Source organism: Podarcis muralis, chromosome 12 (genome assembly GCF_964188315.1).
Source record: "Podarcis muralis chromosome 12, rPodMur119.hap1.1, whole genome shotgun sequence".
NCBI classification, from domain to species: Eukaryota; Metazoa; Chordata; class Lepidosauria; order Squamata; family Lacertidae; genus Podarcis; species Podarcis muralis.
In genome coordinates this window covers 54713348-54726467 of record NC_135666.1, presented here as the reverse complement: position 1 = coordinate 54726467, position 13120 = coordinate 54713348, and the positions used below count along the sequence as shown (strand labels likewise).

The following is a 13120-nucleotide window of genomic DNA, read 5'->3' as shown; positions in this document are numbered from 1 at the left end:
AAGAAGCCTTCTGTTTCCATCGCCAAAGCTTTCAGGGGATCATTTCCAAGCTTCTGGCATCATTTTTGGGTGAATCGCCAAAAGTCAGATTTTTGCTGAAATTGTGACCCCGGGGCTTAGGGATTTTTTCAAAAAAATATTTTCCGCCGGTTAAGTTGTTGAGGGCTGATTTCTTGTCCTGTGATAAAAAGCCTTCTGTTTCCATCGCTAAAGCTTTCAGGGGAGCATTTGCAACCGGTTGGCACCATTTTTGAGTGAATTGCCAAAAGTCAGATTTTTGCTGAAATTGTGACCCCGGGGCTTAGGGATTTTTTCAAAAAAATATTTTCCGCCGGTTAAGTTGTTGAGGGCTGATTTCTTGTCCTGTGATAAAAAGCCTTCTGTTTCCATCGCCAAAGCTTTCATGGGAGCATTTGCAAGCTTCTGGCATCATTTTTGAGTGAATTGCCAAAAGTCAGATTTTTGCTGAAATTGTGATCCCGGGGCTTAGGGATTTTTTCAAAACAATATTTTCCACCGGTTAAGTTGTTGAGGGCTGATTTCTTCTCCTGTGATAAAAAGCCTTCTGTTTCCATCGCCAAAGCTTTCAGGGGAGCATTTGCAAGCAGTTGGCACCATTTTTGAGTGAATTGCCAAAAGTCAGATTTTTGCTGAAATTCTGACCCCGGGGCTTAGGGATTTTTTCAAAAAAATATTTTCCGCTGCTTAAGTTGCTGAGGGCTGATTTCTTGTCCTGTGATAAAAAGCCTTCTGTTTCCATCGCCAAAGCTTTCAGGGGAGCATTTGCAAGCTTCTGGCATCATTTTTGAGTGAATTGCCAAAAGTCAGATTTTTGCTGAAATTGTGACCCCGGGGCTTAGGGATTTTTTCAAAAAAATATTTCCCGCCGGTTAAGTTATTGAGGACTGATTTCTTGTCCTGTGATAAAAAGCCTTCTGTTTCGACTGCCAAACCTTTCAGGGGAGCATTTGCAAGCTTCTGGCATCATTTTTGAGTGAATTGCCAAAAGTCAGATTTTTGCTGAAATTGTGACCCCGGGGCTTAGGGATTTTTTCAAAAAAATATTTTCCCCCGGTTAAGTTGTTGAAGGCTGATTTCTTGTCCTGTGATAAAAAGCCTTCTGTTTCCATCGCCAAAGCTTTCAGGGGAGCATTTGAAAGCGGTTGGCACCATTTTTGAGTGAATTGCCAAAAGTCAGATTTTTGCTGAAATTGTGACCCCGGGGCTTAGGGATTTTTTCAAAAAAATATTTTCCGCCGGTTAAGTTGTTGAGAGCTGATTTCTTGTCCTGTGATAAAAAGCCTTCTGTTTCGACTCCCAAACCTTTCAGGGGAGCATTTGCAAGCTTCTGGAATCATTTTTGAATGAATTGCCAAAAGTCAGATTTTTGCTGAAATTGTGACCCCGGGGCTTAGGGATTTTTTCAAAACAATATTTTCCACCGGTTAAGTTGTTGAGGGCTGATTTCTTGTCCTGTGATAAAAAGCCTTCTGTTTCCATCGCCAAAGCTTTCAGGGGAGCGTTTGTAAGCTTCTGGCATCATTTTTGAGTGAATTGCCAAAAGTCAGATTTTTGCTGAAATTGTGACCCCGGGGCTTAGGGATTTTTTCAAAAAAATATTTTCCGCCGGTTAAGTTGTTGAGGGCTGATTTCTTGTCCTGTGATAAAAAGCCTTCTGTTTCGAATGCCAAAGCTTTCAGGGGAGCATTTGCAAGCTTCTGGCATCATTTTTGAGTGAATTGCCAAAAGTCAGATTTTTGCTGAAATTGTGACCCCGGGGCTGAGGGATTATTTCAAAAAAATATTTTCCACCGGTTAAGTTTTTGAAGGCTGATTTCTTGTCCTGTGATAAAAAGCCTTCTGTTTCCATCGCCAAAGCTTTCAGGGGATCATTTGCAAGCTTCTGGCATCATTTTTGGGTGAATCGCCAAAAGTCAGATTTTTGCTGAAATTGTGACCCCGGGGCTTAGGGATTTTTTCAAAAAAATATTTTCCGCCGGTTAAGTTGTTGAGGGCTGATTTCTTGTCCTGTGATAAAAAGCCTTCTCTTTCCATCGCTAAAGCTTTCAGGGGAGCATTTGCAACCGGTTGGCACCATTTTTGAGTGAATTGCCAAAAGTCAGATTTTTGCTGAAATTGTGACCCCGGGGCTTAGGGATTTTTTCAAAAAAATATTTTCCGCCGGTTAAGTTGTTGAGGGCTGATTTCTTGTCCTGTGATAAAAAGCCTTCTGTTTCGAATGCCAAAGCTTTCAGGGGAGCATTTGCAAGCTTCTGGCATCATTTTTGAGTGAATTGCCAAAAGTCAGATTTTTGCTGAAATTGTGACCCCGGGGCTGAGGGATTATTTCAAAAAAATATTTTCCACCGGTTAAGTTTTTGAAGGCTGATTTCTTGTCCTGTGATAAGAAGCCTTCTGTTTCCATCGCCAAAGCTTTCAGGGGATCATTTGCAAGCTTCTGGCATCATTTTTGGGTGAATCGCCAAAAGTCAGATTTTTGCTGAAATTGTGACCCCGGGGCTTAGGGATTTTTTCAAAAAAATATTTTCCGCCGGTTAAGTTGTTGAGGGCTGATTTCTTGTCCTGTGATAAAAAGCCTTCTGTTTCGACTGCCAAACCTTTCAGGGGAGCATTTGCAAGCTTCTGGCATCATTTTTGAGTGAATTGCCAAGTCAGATTTTTGCTGAAATTGTGACCCTCGGGGTTTAAGGATTTAAAAAAATAAATAAATAAATCCGCCGGTTTGCAAGCTTCTGGCATCATTTTTGAGTGAATTGCCAAAAGTCAGATTTTTGCTGAAATTGTGACTCCGGGGTTTAGGGATTTTTTCAAAAAAAAAAAAAAATCCGCCGGTTAAGTTGTTGAGGACTAATTTCTTGTCCTGTGATAAAAAGCCTTCTGTTTCGACTCCCAAACCTTTCAGGGGAGCATTTGCAAGCTTCTGGCATCATTTTTGAGTGTATTGCCAAAAGTCAGATTTTTGCTGAAATTGTGACCCCGGGGCTTAGGGATTTTTTCAAAAAAATATTTTCCACCGGTTAAGTTGTTGAGGGCTGATTTCTTGTCCTGTGATAAATAGCCTTCTGTTTCCATCGCCAAAGCTTTCAGGGGAGCATTTGCAAGCGGTTGGCACCATTTTTGAGTGAATTGCCAAAAGTCAGATTTTTGCTGAAATTGTGACCCCAGGGCTTAGGGAATTTTTCAAAAAAATATTTTCCGCCGGTTAAGTTGTTGAGAGCTGATTTCTTGTCCTGTGATAAAAAGCCTTCTGTTTCGACTCCCAAACCTTTCAGGGGAGCATTTGCAAGCTTCTGGAATCATTTTTGAGTGACTTGCCAAAAGTTAGATTTTTGCTGAAATTGTGACCCCGGGGCTTAGGGATTTTTTCAAAAAAATATTTTCCACCGGTTAAGTTGTTGAGGGCTGATTTCTTGTCCTGTGATAAATAGCCTTCTGTTTCCATCGCCAAAGCTTTCAGGGGAGCATTTGCAAGCTTCTGGCATCATTTTTGAGTGAATTGCCAAAAGTCAGATTTTTGCTGAAATTCTGACCCCGGGGCTTAGGGTTTTTTTCAAAAAAATATTTTCCGCCGGTTAAGTTGTTGACGGCTGATTTCTTGTCCTGTGATAAAAAGCCTTCTGTTTCGACTCCCAAACCTTTCAGGGGAGCATTTGCAAGCTTCTGGCATCATTTTTGAGTGTATTGCCAAAAGTCAGATTTTTGCTGAAATTGTGACCCCGGGGCTTAGGGATTTTTTCAAAAAAATATTTTCCACCGGTTATGTTGTTGAGGGCTGATTTCTTGTCCTGTGATAAATAGCCTTCTGTTTCCATCGCCAAAGCTTTCAGGGGAGCATTTGCAAGCGGGTGGCACCATTTTTGAGTGAATTGCCAAAAGTCAGATTTTCGCTGAAATTGTGACCCCAGGGGTTAGGGAATTTTTCAAAAAAATATTTTCCGCCGGTTAAGTTGTTGAGAGCTGATTTCTTGTCCTGTGATAAAAAGCCTTCTGTTTCGACTCCCAAACCTTTCAGGGGAGCATTTGCAAGCTTCTGGAATCATTTTTGAGTGAATTGCCAAAAGTCAGATTTTTGCTGAAATTGTGACCCCGGGGCTTAGGGATTTTTTCAAAAAAAAATAATAATCCGCCGGTTAAGTTGTTGAGGGCTGATTTCTTGTCCTGTGATAAATAGCCTTCTGTTTCCATCGCCAAAGCTTTCAGGGGAGCATTTGCAAGCGGTTGGCACCATTTTTGAGTGAATTGCCAAAAGTCAGATTTTTGCTGAAATTGTGACTCCGGGGGTTAGCTATTTTTTCAAAAAATATTTTCCGCCGGTTAAGTTGTTGAGGGCTGATTTCCTGTCCTGTGATAAAAAGCCTTCTGTTTCCATCGCTAAAGCTTTCAGGGGAGCATTTGCAACTGGTTGGCACCATCTTTGAGTGAATTGCCAAAAGTCAGATTTCTGCTGAAATTGTGCCCCGGGGCTTAGGGATTTTTTCCAAAAAAATAATTTCCGCTGGTTAAGTTGTTGAGGACTGATTTCTTGTCCTGTGATAAAAAGCCTTCTGTTTCGACTCCCAAACCTTTCAGGGGAGCATTTGCAAGCGTCTGGCATCATTTTTGAGTGAATTGCCAAAAGTCAGATTTTTGCTGAAATTCTGACCCCGGGGCTTAGGGATTTTTTCAAAAAAATATTTTCCGCTGGTTAAGTTGTTGAAGGCTGATTTCTTGTCCTGTGATAAAAAGCCTTCTGTTTCGACTCCCAAACCTTTCAGGGGAGCATTTGCAACCGGTTGGCACCATTTTTGAGTGAATTGCCAAAAGTCAGATTTTTGCTGAAATTCTGACCCCGGGGCTTAGGGATTTTTTCAAAAAAACAAAAAACCGCCGGTTAAGTTGTTGAAGGCTGATTTCTTGTCCTGTGATAAAAAGCCTTCTGTTTCCATCGCCAAAGCTTTCACGGCAGGATTTGCAAGCTTCTGGCATCATTTTTGAGTGAATTGCCAAAAGTCAGATTTTTGCTGAAATTGTGACCCCGGGGCTTAGGGATTTTTTCAAAACAATATTTTCCACCGGTTAAGTTGTTGAGGTCTGATTTCTTGTCCTGTCATAAAAAGCCTTCTGTTTCCATCGCCATAGCTTTCAGGGGAGCATTTGGAACCGGTTGGCATCATTTTTGAGTGAATTGCCAAAAGTCAGATTTTTGCTGAAATTGTGACCCAACGGCTTAGGGATTATTTCAAAAAAAGCATTTTGCGCCGGTTAAGTTGTTGAGGGCTGATTTCTTGTCCTGTGATAAAAAGCCTTCTGTTTCCATCGCCAGAGCTTTCAGGGAAGCATTTGCAACCGGTTGGCACCATTTTTGAGTGAATTGCCAAAAGTCAGATTTTTGCTGAAATTGTGACCCAATGGTTTAGGGATTATTTCAAAAAAATATTTTGCGCCGGTTAAGTTGTTGAGGGCTGATTTCTTGTCCTGTGATAAAAAGTCTTCTGTTTCCATCACCAAACCTTTCAGGGGAGCATTTGCAACCGGTTGGCACCATTTTTGAGTGAATTGCCAAAAGTCAGATTTTTGCTGAAATTGTGACGCCGGGGCTTAGGGATTTTTTCAAAAAAATATTTTCCGCCGGTTAAGTTGTTGAGGGCTGATTTCTTGTCCTGTGATAAAAAGCCTTCTGTTTCGACTGCCAAACCTTTCAGGGGAGCATTTGCAAGCTTCTGGTATCATTTTTGAGTGAATTGCCAAAAGTCAGATTTTTGTTGAAATTGTGACCCCGGGGCTTAGGGATTTTTTTAAAAAAAATATTTTCTGCCGGTTAAGTTGTTGATGGCTGATTTCTTGTCCTGTGATAAAAAGCCTTCTGTTTCAACTGCCAAACCTTTCAGGGGAGCATTTGCAAGCTTCTGGCATCATTTTTGAGTGAATTGCCAAAAGTCAGATTTTTGCTGAAATTGTGACCCCGGGGCTTAGGGATTTTTTCAAAAAAATATTTTCCGCCGGTTAAGTTGTTGAGGCTGATTTCTTGTCCTGTGATAAAAAGCCTTCTGTTTCCATCGCCAAAGCTTTCAGGGGAGCATTTGCAAGCTTCTGGCATCATTTTTGAGTGAATTGCCAAAAGTCAGATTTTTGCTGAAATTCTGACCCCGGGGCTTAGGGTTTTTTTCAAAAAAATATTTTCCGCCGGTTAAGTTGTTGACGGCTGATTTCTTGTCCTGTGATAAAAAGCCTTCTGTTTCGACTCCCAAACCTTTCAGGGGAGCATTTGCAAGCTTCTGGCATCATTTTTGAGTGTATTGCCAAAAGTCAGATTTTTGCTGAAATTCTGACCCCAGGGCTTAGGGATTTTTTCAAAAAAATATTTTCCGCCGGTTAAGTTGTTGAGGACTGATTTCTTGTCCTGTGATAAAAAGCCTTCTGTTTCGACTCCCAAACCTTTCAGGGGAGCATTTGCAAGCTTCTGGCATCATTTTTGAGTGTATTGCCAAAAGTCAGATTTTTGCTGAAATTGTGACCCCGGGGCTTAGGGATTTTTTCAAAAAAAAATAATAATCCGCCGGTTAAGTTGTTGAGGGCTGATTTCTTGTCCTGTGATAAATAGCCTTCTGTTTCCATCGCCAAAGCTTTCAGGGGAGCATGTGCAAGCGGTTGGCACCATTTTTGAGTGAATTGCCAAAAGTCAGATTTTTGCTGAAATTGTGACCCCAGGGCTTAGGGAATTTTTCAAAAAAATATTTTCCGCCGGTTAAGTTGTTGAGAGCTGATTTCTTGTCCTGTGATAAAAAGCCTTCTGTTTCGACTCCCAAACCTTTCAGGGGAGCATTTGCAAGCTTCTGGAATCATTTTTGAGTGAATTGCCAAAAGTCAGATTTTTGCTGAAATTGTGACCCCGGGGCTTAGGGATTTTTTCAAAAAAAAAATAATAATCCGCCGGTTAAGTTGTTGAGGGCTGATTTCTTGTCCTGTGATAAATAGCCTTCTGTTTCCATCGCCAAAGCTTTCAGGGGAGCATTTGCAAGCTTCTGGCATCATTTTTGAGTGAATCGCCAAAAGTCAGATTTTTGCTGAAATTGTGACCCCGGGGGTTAGCTATTTTTTCAAAAAATATTTTCCGCCGGTTAAGTTGTTGAGGGCTGATTTCCTGTCCTGTGATAAAAAGCCTTCTGTTTCCATCGCTAAAGCTTTCAGGGGAGCATTTGCAACCGGTTGGCACCATCTTTGAGTGAATTGCCAAAAGTCAGATTTCTGCTGAAATTGTGACCCCGGGGCTTAGGGATTTTTTCCAAAAAAATAATTTCCGCCGGTTAAGTTGTTGAGGACTGATTTCTTGTCCTGTGATAAAAAGCCTTCTGTTTCGACTCCCAAACCTTTCAGGGGAGCATTTGCAAGCTTCTGGCATCATTTTTGAGTGAATTGCCAAAAGTCAGATTTTTGCTGAAATTCTGACCCCGGGGCTTAGGGATTTTTTCAAAAAAATATTTTCCGCTGGTTAAGTTGTTGAAGGCTGATTTCTTGTCCTGTGATAAAAAGCCTTCTGTTTCGACTCCCAAACCTTTCAGGGGAGCATTTGCAACCGGTTGGCACCATTTTTGAGTGAATTGCCAAAAGTCAGATTTTTGCTGAAATTCTGACCCCGGGGCTTAGGGATTTTTTCAAAAAAACAAAAAACCGCCGGTTAAGTTGTTGAAGGCTGATTTCTTGTCCTGTGATAAAAAGCCTTCTGTTTCCATCGCCAAAGCTTTCACGGCAGGATTTGCAAGCTTCTGGCATCATTTTTGAGTGAATTGCCAAAAGTCAGATTTTTGCTGAAATTGTGACCCCGGGGCTTAGGGATTTTTTCAAAAAAATATTTTCCACCGGTTAAGTTGTTGAGGGCTGATTTCTTGTCCTGTGATAAATAGCCTTCTGTTTCCTTCGCCAAAGCTTTCAGGGGAGCATTTGCAAGCGGTTGGCACCATTTTTGAGTGAATTGCCAAAAGTCAGATTTTTGCTGAAATTGTGACCCCGGGGCTTAGGGAATTTTTCAAAAAAATATTTTCCGCCGGTTAAGTTGTTGAGAGCTGATTTCTTGTCCTGTGATAAAAAGCCTTCTGTTTCGACTGCCAAACCTTTCAGGGGAGCATTTGCAAGCTTCTGGCATCATTTTTGAGTGAATTGCCAAAAGTCAGATTTTTGCTGAAATTGTGACCCCGGGGCTTAGGGATTTTTTCAAAAAAATATTTTCCGCCGGTTAAGTTGTTGAGGCTGATTTCTTGTCCTGTGATAAAAAGCCTTCTGTTTCCATCGCCAAAGCTTTCAGGGGAGCATTTGCAACCAGTTGGCACCATTTTTGAGTGAATTGCCAAAAGTCAGATTTTTGCTGAAATTGTGACCCTGGGGCTTAGGGATTTTTTCAAAGCCCCAGAGAGACCAGAGGTTCACCGGGGTTTTGTTTAGGCTGCTGAGCCACCCCATCTAACAGCTGGTGTTTGCGGTAGCACACCAGCATCGGCCATTTTTACAGCCGTAGAGCTGCAGTTATAGTGGTGGGTATTCCTGGATACAGTATTTTTTTGTCTGGATTGGAGCGAGTGGCAGAGAGGGCGTTTAGAGGGTGCACCCCAATTTATGCAATTTCACTTATGTGCAGGGCCATAGCTAGGGGGTTTTGAGGTGCCCCCCCCCGCCAGGGGCTCAGGCGAGGGGGGGCACAAAACTGGCTAAAATATGTCCATAAATAGTAAAGGTAAAGGGACCCCTGACCATTAGGTCCAGTCGTGGCCGACTCTGGGGTTGCAGTGCTCATTCGTTTTATTGGCCGAGGGAGCTGGCGTACAACTTCCGGGTCATGTGGCCAGCATGACTAAGTCGCTTCTGGCGAACCAGAGCAGCACACGGAAACGCCGTTTACCTTCCCGCCAGAGAGGTACCTATTTATCTACTTGCACTAGACGTGCTTTCGTATCTACTTGCACTAGACGCAGTGCTTTCGAACTGCTAGGTTGGCAGGAGCAGGGACCAAGTAACGGGAGCTCACCCCGTCGCGGGGATTCGAACCGCCAACCTTCTGATCGGTGAGTCCTAGGCTCTGTGGTTAACCCACAGTGCCACCCACATCCCATGTCCAGAAATAGTCTATAAATAAAAATATTGATTGTTGTCTCATAAGAAAAGGTTTTAAATAGAGGGTGAATTGATTGGGTGGAGAGGCAGAAAGAGCAGCTAATTTGTCCATGGCTAGGGGGCACAATCCGGACGGTTCTGCCAGGGGCGCAAGATCGCCTAGCTATGGCTCTGCTTATGTGCCCCGTGTCCCGAAATGTAACCCCTGGGTAAGGGGGGGGGGGAAATACCTGTAATCTTTTTCAGTGTCTGCTTAAAACAGAGTGGGGGGGCATGTCAGTCTTGCTCTATATGTTCTCTCATGCCACAACTGCCTTTCCTCTGCAAGACAAGGGCAGGGAGAAATCTGGTCATGTGAGGGCAAGCAACTAATGTTCAGTGCTTTGTTGTGTAAAGAAAAGCCAATCATTTTCAGATACTGGGTTTTAAAGGTACTAAATATTTACTTTTTTGGTGCACAGCACTATGTTAATATTTCTCATTTCTCCCTCAAGGCTGGAGATGTAAACGTTATGGACACAGAACGGGAGACAAAGAATGCCCATTCTTTATTAAAGGCAACCAGAAGCTAGAACAATTCAGAGTAGTAAGTAAAACATTGCGGCATTAGTTTATTAATGGTGTTTTGGGAAATTCTGCTACGTTAAGAGTGTCTGAATTCTTTATTTTAACTAAGGAACTTCGTATCTTCTGTAGCGTGCTGTTAGGTAGAGGTAGGAATTCCCCCATCAAATGTTCCCTACTACTGCTGTTAAGGTTTTTATCCCCAGCTTGGTAATGAAACAGTAAAGAAACCCAGCTGTAAGAAAAAACAGTTGAGAAGGGGAACTTATAAGAGAGAGCTTGCGAGTGCAAAAGGGGTGAGGCACCTATTCAATTGAATCATTCATTGATTTTAGATACCTATACCCCTGGTTCTGAGTCTAAATTAAAGAAGAGCAGTTAATATGGATAAAACAATCACCAGTGATTCTGCATGAGGAATCACTGCTGGCAAGGTCTTTGCTTGAATCCTTCGGAAACACAGCAATTATTTAAAAACAAACGAGTTGCAGGTTACTCTGTTGGGCACTGAGCTTCCCTCCCCCTTTTTCTTTAAAGGCACACGAAGACCCCATGTATGATATTATAAGGGAAAATAAATGCCATGAGAAGGAAATGCAGTAAGACTGATTCCTGTTTTAATCTGGCTCCATGCATCCAATAATAACCACAATCATAATTGCACTCTGTAGAGTGTTTGGAGGCCTCCATTTGCTATAGCAGGGGTCAGTAACCTTTTTCAGCAGGGGTCCGGTCCACCGTCCCTCAGACCATGTGGTGGGCCGGACTATATTTTGGGGGGGAAATAAATGAACGAATTCCTATGCCCCACAAATAACCCAGAGATACCTTTTAAATAAAAGCACACATTCTACTCATGTAAAAACATGCTGATTCCCGGACCGTCCGTGGGCCGGATTTAGAAGGCAATTGGGCTGGATCCGGCCCCCAGGCCTTAGGTTGCCTACCCCTGTGCTATAGGAACATAGGAAGCTGTCTTCGCTGCATCAGACCATTGGGTGCTTCCAGCTCTGTATTGTCTGCACTGATTTGCAGAGGCTCTGCAGGGTTTCAGAAAAGGAGACATTCCCAGGCCTACCTGGAGACCTCAGGGACTGAACCTTCTGCAAAGCAAATGCTTTACCAGTGAGTTACACCCCTTCCCCTAATAATAATCAATTTTCAAAAAAATCAGTCTTACGCTCAGGCCAGGGCATGTGTGCGAATGAGGCTGAGATTACCAGTTATGCATATTTTTTTAACCCAGGGGAACTCGATTCAAAGTTCAGTGTGTCTGCCACTACATGTCAGTAGCTCATCTAATGGCGGTGGTTTGAAAAGTTCAGTGTTGCTTTCAAGAGTAGAGACCTCCACTTTTCCTGTCATAATTTCCATTTCCATTTAAGACTACCACCCACCTAAAAAACAAATCTTCAGGTGGTTTGCCATGCCAGGCAAAAGGGGGAATTTGATCTTGTGTTCATTGGCCATTTGTACATTTAGGATACAACAGTTGAAGCAGCTGCTAGAGGATTCCACTTCGGATGAAGAAGGCAGTAGCAGTAGCAGCAGCAGCAGCAGCAGCAGCTCCAGCTCTTCGGGATATAAAGGAAAACACAAGAGGAAGAGGAAGAGGAAAGAAAAGAAGAAGAAGAAGAGAAAGCACAAATCTTCTAAACCAAGCAAGAGGTCCAAAGTGCATTGAGGAGACTTGTGGCAAGCTTGCAATATCTTGCGAAGCATTCGGAGAACAATTCTCTGCAAAGGGCGTGTTTTAGGTGCTCCTTGGTGTCATTTTGTGAGTCGTCCTATCAGGTCTCCCCCACTGTCCCTCCACATTGCATTTTTCTCATTGTTCGGGTTTGACAAAGTTTGGTACTTTGTTCGGGTTTGACAAAGTTTGGTACTTTGAGCACAGAGGGCTGTACCTGAGATAAAGAGCCTCTGGCGTCTTAAATGTTTTTCTCTCCACCCCTTGCAACTTCCCTTTTTGGCAGTTCTTGGGCCCTGTTGTGTCCCCGCCTCCTGAGAGGTCAAAAATTAAATCTAGAATTTTCAGGCAGGGGGAAGCTGCCAGTGGAGAAGCTAGGCACATAGCTCCCAAGGCGTAGAGAAGCGCCCCGTGGTATTTCCTGGAGACTATGGAGAAAGGGATTCCTTTAGTGGCATGTAAACAAGGTCTCTGTGGTCCTGCACAGCCAATACCTGGGCTTTGTTGAAGGAAGACTAACAAGGAATGCCTCTGGCCACTCGGTTTGAGGCAGACAATGGGAAAAATCGAGAGAACTACAAAGGAACTTGGTGTGACCTTCACTCCAATTGCCTGTACTGTAGTCGACTTTTTATTATTGTACAGAACAGTGTGATTAAACACAGATCACAGTATTGCGGAAAGTGGTTTGTTTTCTGCCATTGGGAGGAAATGGCTGCAGTTGGACTTCAGTGTAAACATTTTTGCTTTAACTTAATGCCAGCCTGTGAAATAGGTGACCCACTCAGCCAAATGCAATCCAGCAGCCTTTTATAACAGACCACGAGGGGCTCTTCAAATCTCCTGTTTGGGCCGTCTGCTTGGAACTGCAGCAGAAGGGGCCGTCAAGTAGTGGAACAGGGTAAGTGGTCTGCATTCAGCTTGCAGGATCACAAGCTGTAGAGAACCAGATTAAAAGCTCTCTATCCCATGTGAATTATGGCACAGTTTTGTTTTGTCTGATAATTCCATACTTGAAAGCGTTGTGTATATGATGTAACATAGGGAGCCACAACAAGCCTTTTCTGTTCACAGGGCAAAATGATGCAAATTTTGCACATGATGCCATCTTGCAAGCAGTAATTTTAAAGAGGTGTGCTTCATCATACCAAAAGCATATAACAGGATTGGCATTACTACAATTGAAATCTAGACTTAAATTTCAGTTGCGCTTTTTCCTGCAAATATCATTATGCAGAGCACATAAAAGAGTTCTGCTGCCCTATGGAACTGAACCCTTAAGCGTTAAAAATAATCTTGCTACAGTAATGTTTTTAAAATAATAAGCAGCAAACAGGTTGACTGCTAGAAAGATTGCTTGAGAAGCTAAACATTGTCTGTAAAATAAGTTAGCAAGATGTATTCTTTTGGGATATCAGAAAATGTTTGTGAAGTGGTTATAACCAGAATATACTTTTACGTAGCACCACTAGACCATAACTTCAGGTTCTCTTTTGTTAAAAAAGAAGAAGAAGAGGAGAAACCTTATAAGGGTAGAAACGTTAATATTGTTGCAGCTGATTTCTCAAATAAAAAACTCATTCACCTGTATTGGCTTGAAGATAAGTGCCAATGAAAACCAGGTAACAATGAGAGGGCAACAGGAGCTTTTGGGCCACAAAAATTGAAACAACTCTTGCTGTCCCTGGATTTCACAATGCTTGAGCGAGTTCTTCTGAAAATGGAACTTCATTCAACCCTAAATGAAAGTTTCTCAAACTAAGT

General features: G+C 42.5%; 1 long non-coding RNA gene across 1 annotated transcript; it reads left to right on the top strand.

Moving 5' to 3' along the window:
* The first annotated feature begins 8401 nt into the window (after positions 1 to 8401).
* LOC144324953 (uncharacterized) lies at positions 8402 to 12030 on the top strand. The gene is made up of 2 exons (XR_013390263.1): positions 8402 to 9688; positions 11149 to 12030. It is a non-coding gene; the product is annotated as an uncharacterized LOC144324953 (long non-coding RNA).
* The last annotated feature ends 1090 nt before the right edge of the window (positions 12031 to 13120 follow it).